This window comes from Xenopus tropicalis, chromosome 4 (genome assembly GCF_000004195.4).
Source record: "Xenopus tropicalis strain Nigerian chromosome 4, UCB_Xtro_10.0, whole genome shotgun sequence".
NCBI lineage: Eukaryota > Metazoa > Chordata > Amphibia > Anura > Pipidae > Xenopus > Xenopus tropicalis.
The window spans coordinates 3,291,579-3,302,375 of NC_030680.2; positions in this window are offsets into that span (position 1 = coordinate 3,291,579).

A 10,797-nucleotide genomic window follows, 5' to 3' on the forward strand; every position below is an offset into this window, starting at 1 on the left:
GCGGGCAGGGGGTGGGGTACTGAGTGTGAGTGTGTGTATGTGAGTGTGTGTATGTGAGTGTGAGTGTGCACTCAGTACGATCCCTCTCTTGCACACACAAATACGAATACAGTATGTCTGACCTTCCGTTCCTGATACACTTACTGATACATAGCAATGCACCCCCATGTTATCCCTGTGCCCCCCACACTCACATACACTCACACTTACTGATACATAGCAATGCACCCCCATGTTATCCCTGTGCCCCCCACACTCACATACACTCACACTTACTGATACATAGCAATGCACCCCCATGTTATCCCTGTGCCCCCACACTCACATACACTCACACTTACTGATACATAGCAATGCACCCCCATGTTATCCCTGTGCCCCCCACACTCACATACACTCACACTTACTGATACATAGCAATGCACCCCCATGTTATCCCTGTGCCCCCCACACTCACATACACTCACACTTACTGATACATAGCAATGCACCCCCATGTTATCCCTGTGCCCCCCACACTCACATACACTCACACTTACTGATACATAGCAATGCACCCCCATGTTATCCCTGTGCCCCCCACACTCACATACACTCACACTTACTGATACATAGCAATGCACCCCCATGTTATCCCTGTGCCCCCCACACTCACATACACTCACACTTACTGATACATAGCAATGCACCCCCATGTTATCCCTTTGCCCCCCAAACTCACCCCTCTATCTTGCCGACAACCTTAATCACCTTGTCTGGGAGGGATACGATGGTTTCTGGATAGAATGAGTATATAGGGCTAAGATGAGGGAGTGGGAAATAATCAGTAATTACTCATGAGACAGCAGTGATATTATTACACCCCCCCCCACCATTACTATGTACCCCCCATCACTACGTACCCCCCCACATTACTATGTACCCCCATCACTACGTACCCCCCCACATTACTATGTACCCCCCCATCACTACGTACCCCCCCCCCCACATTACTATGTACCCCCCCATCACTACGTACCCCCCCCCCCACATTACTATGTACCCCCCATCACTACGTACCCCCCCATTATTATGCACCCCCCATCACTTTGTACCCCCAGCACAAGGGAGGCTTTGCTTCTATGGGGGTATCAGACTGGAGGTTGCTATCATTATTGGAATCCTATAGATCGCTCTCTATTCTCTCCCTGCCGCCACAAGGGGGAGCAGTACGACATAGAGGGTCAGTAAACATTTTGGGGTACTTCGCAAAAATTCGTGCTTTAAACCGCGATCGGGTTCACTTTGCCCCTTCAGTCGGCGCAGAGCGACGGTTTCTTTTTCATTGGCGCTAATTAAGGGATCCTGCTAATTAGGGTGTGAGAATCCCCGGCACATTGGGCAGGTTGGTTTTACTGGGCAGGGAAGGTAATTGGGCTGCGAGTAAGTAAATGTTATTGCGTTGGGGGCATTTACATTCGTTAAATTCTCTATATTTGTTATTGTGTTTATTTATTGTCATTTTCTGCCGAATTTCTAAACATTACTGATTGTCCCAACAAATCTGTTCCTTTTTCATACGATTCTACGTATCGGCGCAAAGGCAGGGAGCGTTATTTGCCCCACCGCAACGCGCAACGCAATAAATATCAACGCAAACGAACCGGCAGTTCTTGCTACTTACAACATCAATTCCAGTTCTTTAGCAGTTGGACCCTGTCCGGTTCCGAGATTATTCGTTTATTGGGAACGGTCCCATCGCTTATTCATACGGACACGATAATATCGATATAAGGAGGAAATTCTAGAGCAAACGAATTCCGTAAAACATCTCGATAATACTATTGTTTTAGCCTTCAATATACATCGTACAATTTATTTGTTATTCGATTCGATTTGAACTAAATGTGCCCTGCAAGGGGGGGGGGGGGTCTGCTCTATAGAGATCCATTGTAACAAATGAATGAGAATGAGAGTTTTGCGCATAAATACAGAATGAAATACCCCAAAATGGAACCATCTGCCCCTGATACCCCGTGTGAGTGACGTATGATAGGGTAGGTGGGGGCAGATTTACTGAAATTAATGCCCTGCCATTCAATAAACAATTATCCCTGGGGGTGGGGGGAAATCGGTGTCGGAAATGTACAAATGTATTTGGATCCCCAGTTCCGATTTTATTCTGGAAAAGAAGGCGTCGGCCGAGGCGGTTGCTGGTTCAATTCCAGGCTGAAGATTCCATTGTCGGAACAGTGAGGGGAGGTTACAATGGGCAATGGCTCCCTGTATAGAAAGAACAATTATATTATTGCTGGGGCCAATAGTCCCCAATATTCCCCCCCCAGCCCAGAATAGCAGCTTATTGTGTGCCCAGAACATTGTATTGTTATAAATACAAATATACAGAGAAGGAATGTTCTGGGCACACAATAAGCTGTACCCCCATACTGTACTGTCTAAGGGAAACACTATGGCACCCCCTACCCATATGTATAAATACAAATATACAGAGAGGGAATGTTCTGGGCACACAATAAGCTGTACCCCCATACTGTACTGTCTAAGGGAAACACTATGGCACCCCCTACCCATATGTATAAATACAAATATACAGAGAGGGAATGTTCTGGGCACACAATAAGCTGTACCCCCATACTGTACTGTCTAAGGGAAACACTATGGCACCTCCTACCCATATGTATAAATACAAATATACAGAGAAGGAATGTTCTGGGCACACAATAAGCTGTACCCCCATACTGTACTGTCTAAGGGAAACACTATGGCACCTCCTACCCATATGTATAAATACAAATATACAGAGAGGGAATGTTCTGGGCACTCAATAAGCTGTACCCCCATACTGTACTGTCTAAGGGAAACACTATGGCACCTCCTACCCATATGTATAAATACAAATATACAGAGAAGGAATGTTCTGGGCACACAATAAGCTGTACCCCCATACTGTACTGTCTAAGGGAAACACTATGGCACCCCCTACCCATATGTATAAATACAAATATACAGAGAAGGAATGTTCTGGGCACACAATAAGCTGTACCCCCATACTGTACTGTCTAAGGGAAACACTATGGCACCTCCTACCCATATGTATAAATACAAATATACAGAGAAGAAATGTTCTGGGCACACAATAAGCTGTACCCCCATACTGTACTGTCTAAGGGAAACACTATGGCACCTCCTACCCATATGTATAAATACAAATATACAGAGAAGGAATGTTCTGGGCACACAATAAGCTGTACCCCCATACTGTACTGTCTAAGGGAAACACTATGGCACCCCCTACCCATATGTATAAATACAAATATACAGAGAAGGAATGTTCTGGGCACACAATAAGCTGTACCCACATACTGTTCTGTCTGAGGGAAACACTATGGCACCCCCTACCCATATGTATAAATACAAATATACAGAGAAGGAATGTTCTGGGCACACAATAAGCTGTACCCCCATACTGTACTGTCTAAGGGAAACACTATGGCACCTCCTACCGATATGTATAAATACAAATATACAGAGAAGGAATGTTCTGGGCAAACAATAAGCTGTACCCCCATACTGTACTGTCTAAGGGAAACACTATGGCACCTCCTACCGATATGTATAAATACAAATATACAGAGAAGGAATGTTCTGGGCACACAATAAGCTGTACCCCCATACTGTACTGTCTAAGGGAAACACTATGGCACCCCCTACCCATATGTATAAATACAAATATACAGAGAGGGAATGTTCTGGGCACACAATAAGCTGTACCCCCATACTGTACTGTCTAAGGGAAACACTATGGCACCCCCTACCCATATGTATAAATACAAATATACAGAGAAGGAATGTTCTGGGCACACAATAAGCTGTACCCCCATACTGTACTGTCTAAGGGAAACACTATGGCACCCCCTACCCATATGTATAAATACAAATATACAGAGAGGGAATGTTCTGGGCACACAATAAGCTGTACCCCCATACTGTTCTGTCTGAGGGAAACACTATGGCACCCCCTACCCATATGTATAAATACAAATAAACAGAGAAGGAATGTTCTGGGCACACAATAAGCTGTACCCCCATACTGTACTGTCTAAGGGAAACACTATGGCACCCCCTACCCATATGTATAAATACAAATATACAGAGAAGGAATGTTCTGGGCACACAATAAGCTGCACCCCCATACTGTACTGTCTAAGGGAAACACTATGGCACCCCCTACCCATATGTATAAATACAAATATACAGAGAGGGAATGTTCTGGGCACACAATAAGCTGTACCCCCATACTGTACTGTCTAAGGGAAACACTATGGCACCTCCATTTCCCCCCACTCTGTGTAATCTATCCTTCAGCCAGTTCTCTATCCAAATACAAATATTACGTCAGTGTGTGTAAGGACTGGGAATCAGTGATTTACTGCTGGGGAGACTGGGGGGCTTATCTGTAGCATTATGGACAAGGGCAGGGTCGGACCGGGGGGCTTCTGCTATAGACCCCCCAATGATGCCCTCCCGCAGGGGCTCCCAACACCTGCGCAACCCCCTCCCCCAAATGTGCCTCAATTAAACTTACCTGCTGGGTGTCGGGGGAGGGAGCCCCCGGGTCTGGGGCGTCAGGTCCCATCAGGGCCCTCAGGGTTTTTCCGTGGGGCTCAGTCCGACACTGGGCAGGTTATAAATGTAGTTATGGGGAATAGAGAGAGAGTTACTCCCGGGAGCACTCAGAGGGGCGCAATGCACATTGGGGGCACTAGGGGACAGTGACGCGCTGCTGGGGGCACTAGGGGGCAGTGACGCGCTGCTGGGGGGCACTAGGGGGCAGTGACGCGCTGCTGGGGGCACTAGGGGGCAGTGACGCGCTGCTGGGGGGCACTAGGGGGCAGTGACGCGCTGCTGGGGGGCACTAGGGGGCAGTGACGCGCTGCTGGGGGCACTAGGGGGCAGTGACGCGCTGCTGGGGGCACTAGGGGGCAGTGACGCGCTGCTGGGGGGCACTAGGGGACAGTGACGCGCTGCTGGGGGCACTAGGGGGCAGTGATGCGCTGCGGGGGGCACTAGGGGGCAGTGACGCGCTGCTGGGGGCACTAGGGGGCAGTGACGTGCTGCTGGGGGGCACTAGGGGACAGTGACGCGCTGCTGGGGGCACTAGGGGACAGTGACGCGCTGCTGGGGGGCACTAGGGGGCAGTGACGCGCTGCTGGGGGCACTAGGGGCAGTGACGCGCTGCGGGGGGCACTAGGGGGCAGTGACGCGCTGCTGGGGGCACTAGGGAGCAGTGACGCGCTGCTGGGGGCATTAGGGGGCAGTGACGCGCTGCTGGGGCACTAGGGGCAGTGATGTGCTGCTGGGGGCACTAGGGGGCAGTGACGCGCTGCTGGGGGCACTAGGGGGCAGTGACGCGCTGCTGGGGGGCACTAGGGGGCAGTGACGCTCTGCGGGGGGCACTAGGGGGCAGTGACGCTCTGCGGGGGGCACTAGGGGGCAGTGACGCGCTGCGGGGGGCACTAGGGGGCAGTGACGCGCTGCGGGGGGCACTAGGGGGCAGTGACGCTCTGCGGGGGGCACTAGGGGGCAGTGACGCGCTGCGGGGGGCACTAGGGGGCAGTGTCGCTCTGCGGGGGGCACTAGGGGGCAGTGACGCGCTGCGGGGGGCACTAGGGGGCAGTGACGCGCTGCGGGGGGCACTAGGGGGCAGTGACGCGCTGCGGGGGGCACTAGGGGGCAGTGACGCTCTGCGGGGGGCACTAGGGGGCAGTGACGCGCTGCGGGGGGCACTAGGGGGCAGTGACGCGCTGCGGGGGGCACTAGGGGGCAGTGACGCGCTGCGGGGGGCACTAGGGGGCAGTGACGCGCTGCGGGGGGCACTAGGGGGCAGTGACGCGCTGCGGGGGGCACTAGGGGGCAGTGACGCTCTGCGGGGGGCACTAGGGGGCAGTGACGCGCTGCGGGGGGCACTAGGGGGCAGTGACGCTCTGCAGGGGGCACTAGGGGGCAGTGACGCTCTGCAGGGGGCACTAGGGGGCAGTGACGCTCTGCGGGGGGCACTAGGGGGCAGTGACGCGCTGCTGGGGGCACTAGGGGGCAGTGACGCTCTGCGGGGGGCACTAGGGGGCAGTGACGCGCTGCGGGGGGCACTAGGGGGCAGTGACGCTCTGCGGGGGGCACTAGGGGGCAGTGACGCTCTGCGGGGGGCACTAGGGGGCACATTTACTGAGGTTTTCTGAGAAAAGTTACATTTTTTTATGTTTAGATTTTTTAGAGATTTTCACGTTTTTGGGCAGTATGGGATTGTTTCATTTTTTTTCTCGAAAAATTCAATATAATTCAGTATTTTTTTTTTAAATTTGAGGATTTTTTTCGTAAAACCATGAATGTTTGAGATTTATAAAACTTTGTGACTTTTTTAGACTGACAAAAAGCGCCGGTGTTTAACTACCGAGACCCATTGAGCCCATTGGCGGCCCAGTCAGTAACAGCCTGGCCTGGGCACGGTTTCAAGGGGAAGTTAATCCCATCATTGTTTTCTATTTCAAACACTTTCAAGGGGAAGTTAATCCCATCATTATTTCCTATTTCACACACTTTCAAGGGGAAGTTAATCCCATCATTGTTTCCTATTTTACCCACTTTCAAGGGGAAGTTAATCCCATCATTGTTTCCTATTTTACCCACTTTCAAGGGGAAGTTAATCCCATCAAAGTTTCCTATTTTACCAGTTTCAGGTGAAACTTAAACACATTATTGGTTTCCAAGAATGAGCATTAATGCTCCCAAACAATCTGCCAATGGTATTTTCCCACAATGCCCTGGAGGTTCTGCGACCAACAGACCCACATAGGAGAGCTGGAATGTGACCCGGAGTTGCAATTACTTTTATTAAACAAAATGCTATTTGGGTGCAGTTCCCCTTTAATGTAGAGTGCAAGTTCCCTGCCGACTCGGGGGCATTTTCGGAGGGATTTCTCGGCACAGAACACAATTGTAATGAAAACACAAACAAAAAAAGCAGTAAATCAGCATTTATTGTGAGTAAATCCCGCGGGATATTCACTTTCCAATACATGTAAATCTCCAGATTCCAAAGGATTTTTTTTGAAGGTCCAAACGGAATAAATAAGAACGAGGCGGCGCTGATCTGTAACGATGTAACGAGCCGAGGTATCGGAATTGTAACTGAAATATCCGCGGTAACCATAGCAACCAACCCGCAGCTATACCAGGTGATGCAAATGACAAGTTCTGATTGGGCGGACCCTTTGTGGCCCATGAATATAAAGTTCTGTATTGTGGCCCCAGTAGCACCAACCCCCCCCCCCCCCCCCCCCCACCCCCCCCCCCCCCCCACCCCCGATACTAAGAGAAGGTTCCCCCTTTATTGTGGGACTGACACAGGCAGAACTGCAGTGTTTGCAAGGAGTCAACTGAGTTTAAATTCCATTTGAAAAAATGGTCATGTGACACGGCAGCCCAGCCGGGGGCCACACACTGTGTTGCGCAAAGGCTGACAATCATCTGCAGGTGGGAAACGGGTGTGTCACCCTACAGGCACCCCCTACCCATATGTATAAATACAGGTATACAGAGAAGGAATGTTCTGGGCACACAATAAGCTGTACCCCCATACTGTACTGTCTAAGGGAAACACTATGGCACCCCCTACCCATATGTATAAATACAAATATACAGAGAAGGAATGTTCTGGGCACACAATAAGCTGTACCCCCATACTGTATTGTCTAAGGGAAACACTATGGCACCCCCTACCCATATGTATAAATACAAATATACAGAGAAGGAATGTTCTGGGCACACAATAAGCTGTACCCCCATACTGTACTGTCTAAGGGAAACACTATGGCACCCCCTACCCATATGTATAAATACAAATATACAGAGAGGGAATGTTCTGGGCACACAATAAGCTGTACCCCCATACTGTACTGTCTAAGGGAAACACTATGGCACCCCCTACCCATATGTATAAATACAAATATACAGAGAAGGAATGTTCTGGGCACACAATAAGCTGTACCCCCATACTGTACTGTCTAAGGGAAACACTATGGCACCCCCTACCCATATGTATAAATACAAATATACAGAGAGGGAATGTTCTGGGCACACAATAAGCTGTACCCCCATACTGTACTGTCTAAGGGAAACACTATGGCACCCCCTACCCATATGTATACAGTGGCTTGCAAAAGTATTCGACCCCCTTGAACTTTCCCACATTTTGTCACATTACAGCCACAAACATGAATCAATTTTATTGGAATTCCACGGGAAAGCCCAATACAAAGTGGGGTACACGTGAGAAGTGGAAGGAAAATCATACATGATTCCAAACATTTTTTACAAATAAATAAGTGCAAAGTGGGGTGTGCGTAATTATTCAGCCCCCCAATACTCTGTAGAACCCCCTTTTGCTGCAATTCCAGCTGCCAGGCTTTAGGGTCTGTCTCTACCAGCTTTGCCCATCTACAGACTGAAATCCTTGCCCATTCTTCTTTGCAAAACAGCTCCAGCTCAGTCAGATTAGATGGTCAGCCTTTGGGAACAGCAGTTTCAGATCTTGCCACAGATTCTCCATTGGATTTAGATCTGGGCTGTGACTGGGCCAGTCTAACACATGGATATGTTTGGGTTTAACCCATTGTTGCCCTGGCTGTATTTGTATTGACATTAGATTACACACTGGGGCACTCTATTTAGTCATTAGCACTCATCAGGCAATGTCTATGGGCAACTGACTGCACTCAGACCAAAGGGGGCTGAATAATTACGCACACCCCACTTTGCACTTATTTATTTGTAAAAAAATGTTTGGAATCATGTATGATTTTCCTTCCACTTCTCACGTGTACCCCACTTTGTATTGGGCTTTCCCGTGTACCCCACTTTGTATTGGGCTTTCCCTTGTACCCCACTTTGTATTGGGCTTTCCCGTGTACCCCACTTTGTATTGGGCTTTCCCGTGTACCCCACTTTGTATTGGGCTTTCCCGTGGAATTCCAATAAAATGGATTCATGTTTGTGGCTGTAATGTGACAAAATGTGGGAAAGTTCAAGGGGGCTGAATACTTTTGCAAGCCACTGTATAAATACAAATATACAGAGAAAAATTGGAAATGTTGAAACACAGAAGGATGGGGGGGGGGGGCTGTGACCTATTCTTTCTTTATCTAGAGATCTTGACAACAAAATTAGTTGTTTTAGGACAAGTCAGTGGAAGATTTTGGTTATTTTTGCACAAAAGACGTCACACACAAAACATTCATTCTTTACATTCTTAGATGCACATAGAGGGATTCTGACTTGAGATTTGAGAGCTTATTTTGAGGGAGTTAAACGGGTTCAAAGCCAACATATAGCTGTACCCCCTATTCAGTTACAGGAGGGAAACTAAAGAATCTTCACTATATATAAATATATAAGGGGGGGTCACTATATATAAATATATAAGGGGGGGCAGTAATGAAATAGAGAAAGTACAGGGAAGAGCGACTAAGCTGATAAAGGGAATGGGCTCAGTTATGGGGAAAGGCTGGCCCAGTTGGGATTGGTTACACTGGGGAAGGGGCAGTTAAGGGGGGGTCACTATAGATAAATATATAAGGGGGGCAGTAATGAAATAGGGAAAGTACAGGGAAGAGCGACTAAGCTGATAAAGGGAATGGGCTCAGTTATGGGGAAAGGCTGGCCCAGTTGGGATTGGTTACACTGGGGGGGGGGGGGGGGCAGTTAAGGGGGGGTAGGATCACTATATATAATATATAAGGGGGGGCAGTAATGAAATAGAGAAAGTACAGGGAAGAGCGACTAAGCTGATAAAGGGAATGGGCTCAGTTATGGGGAAAGGCTGGCCCAGTTGGGATTGGTTACACTGGGGAAGGGGCAGTTAAGGGGGGGGTCACTATATATAAATATATAAGGGGGGGCAGTAATGAAATAGAGAAAGTACAGGGAAGAGCGACTAAGCTGATAAAGGGAATGGGCTCAGTTATGGGGAAAGGCCTCATTACTGGCCATAGAGGTGCTGCTGGGTACTGTAGGCCGGTGAGACTGACCCCTCCCAGTAAATGACACTCAGGTTTTGCTGTTTTGACTTCATAACATAACGACATACATGAGTCACACTGTGTGTGTTGCTGGTTGTGTAACACAAAACCGGTTCCTACACGTGTTTTACCTTTGTTATATAACATGTGGCTTTTTCTATCTCTTATCATATCGTTTGTCTGTCCAATCGAATCACAAGAAGTCACGCCATGTTCCTTCCAATTTTATCAATATTTCATGGAAACACAAAACCTACAGAGAAACACATTACAATAAAAGTGTTTTGTAGGTTTTCATATCGCAAATGAGTTGTGGTCACTTTAATGAGCTAATTAGTCAGTGATAACAATAGTGACAAATTGCAGATAAAAGCTGAAACAATCACGTCATCAACTGCCCGAGCCCCCCTATATCCCTGCACCCCCAAACCCTGGGGATAATGATCTGTATCTCACACATATATTGTACATCAGTCAGGGACCCCACTGGCCCCCCTATACTCCTGCACCCCCAAACCCTGGGGATAATGATCTGTATCTCACACATATATTGTACATCAGTCAGGGGCCCCACTGGCCCCCCTATACTCCTGCACCCCCAAACCCTGGGGATAATGATCTGTATCTCACACATATATTGTACATCAGTCAGGGACCCCACTGGCCCCCCTATACTCCTGCACCCCCAAACCTTGGGGATAATGATCTGTATCTCACACATATA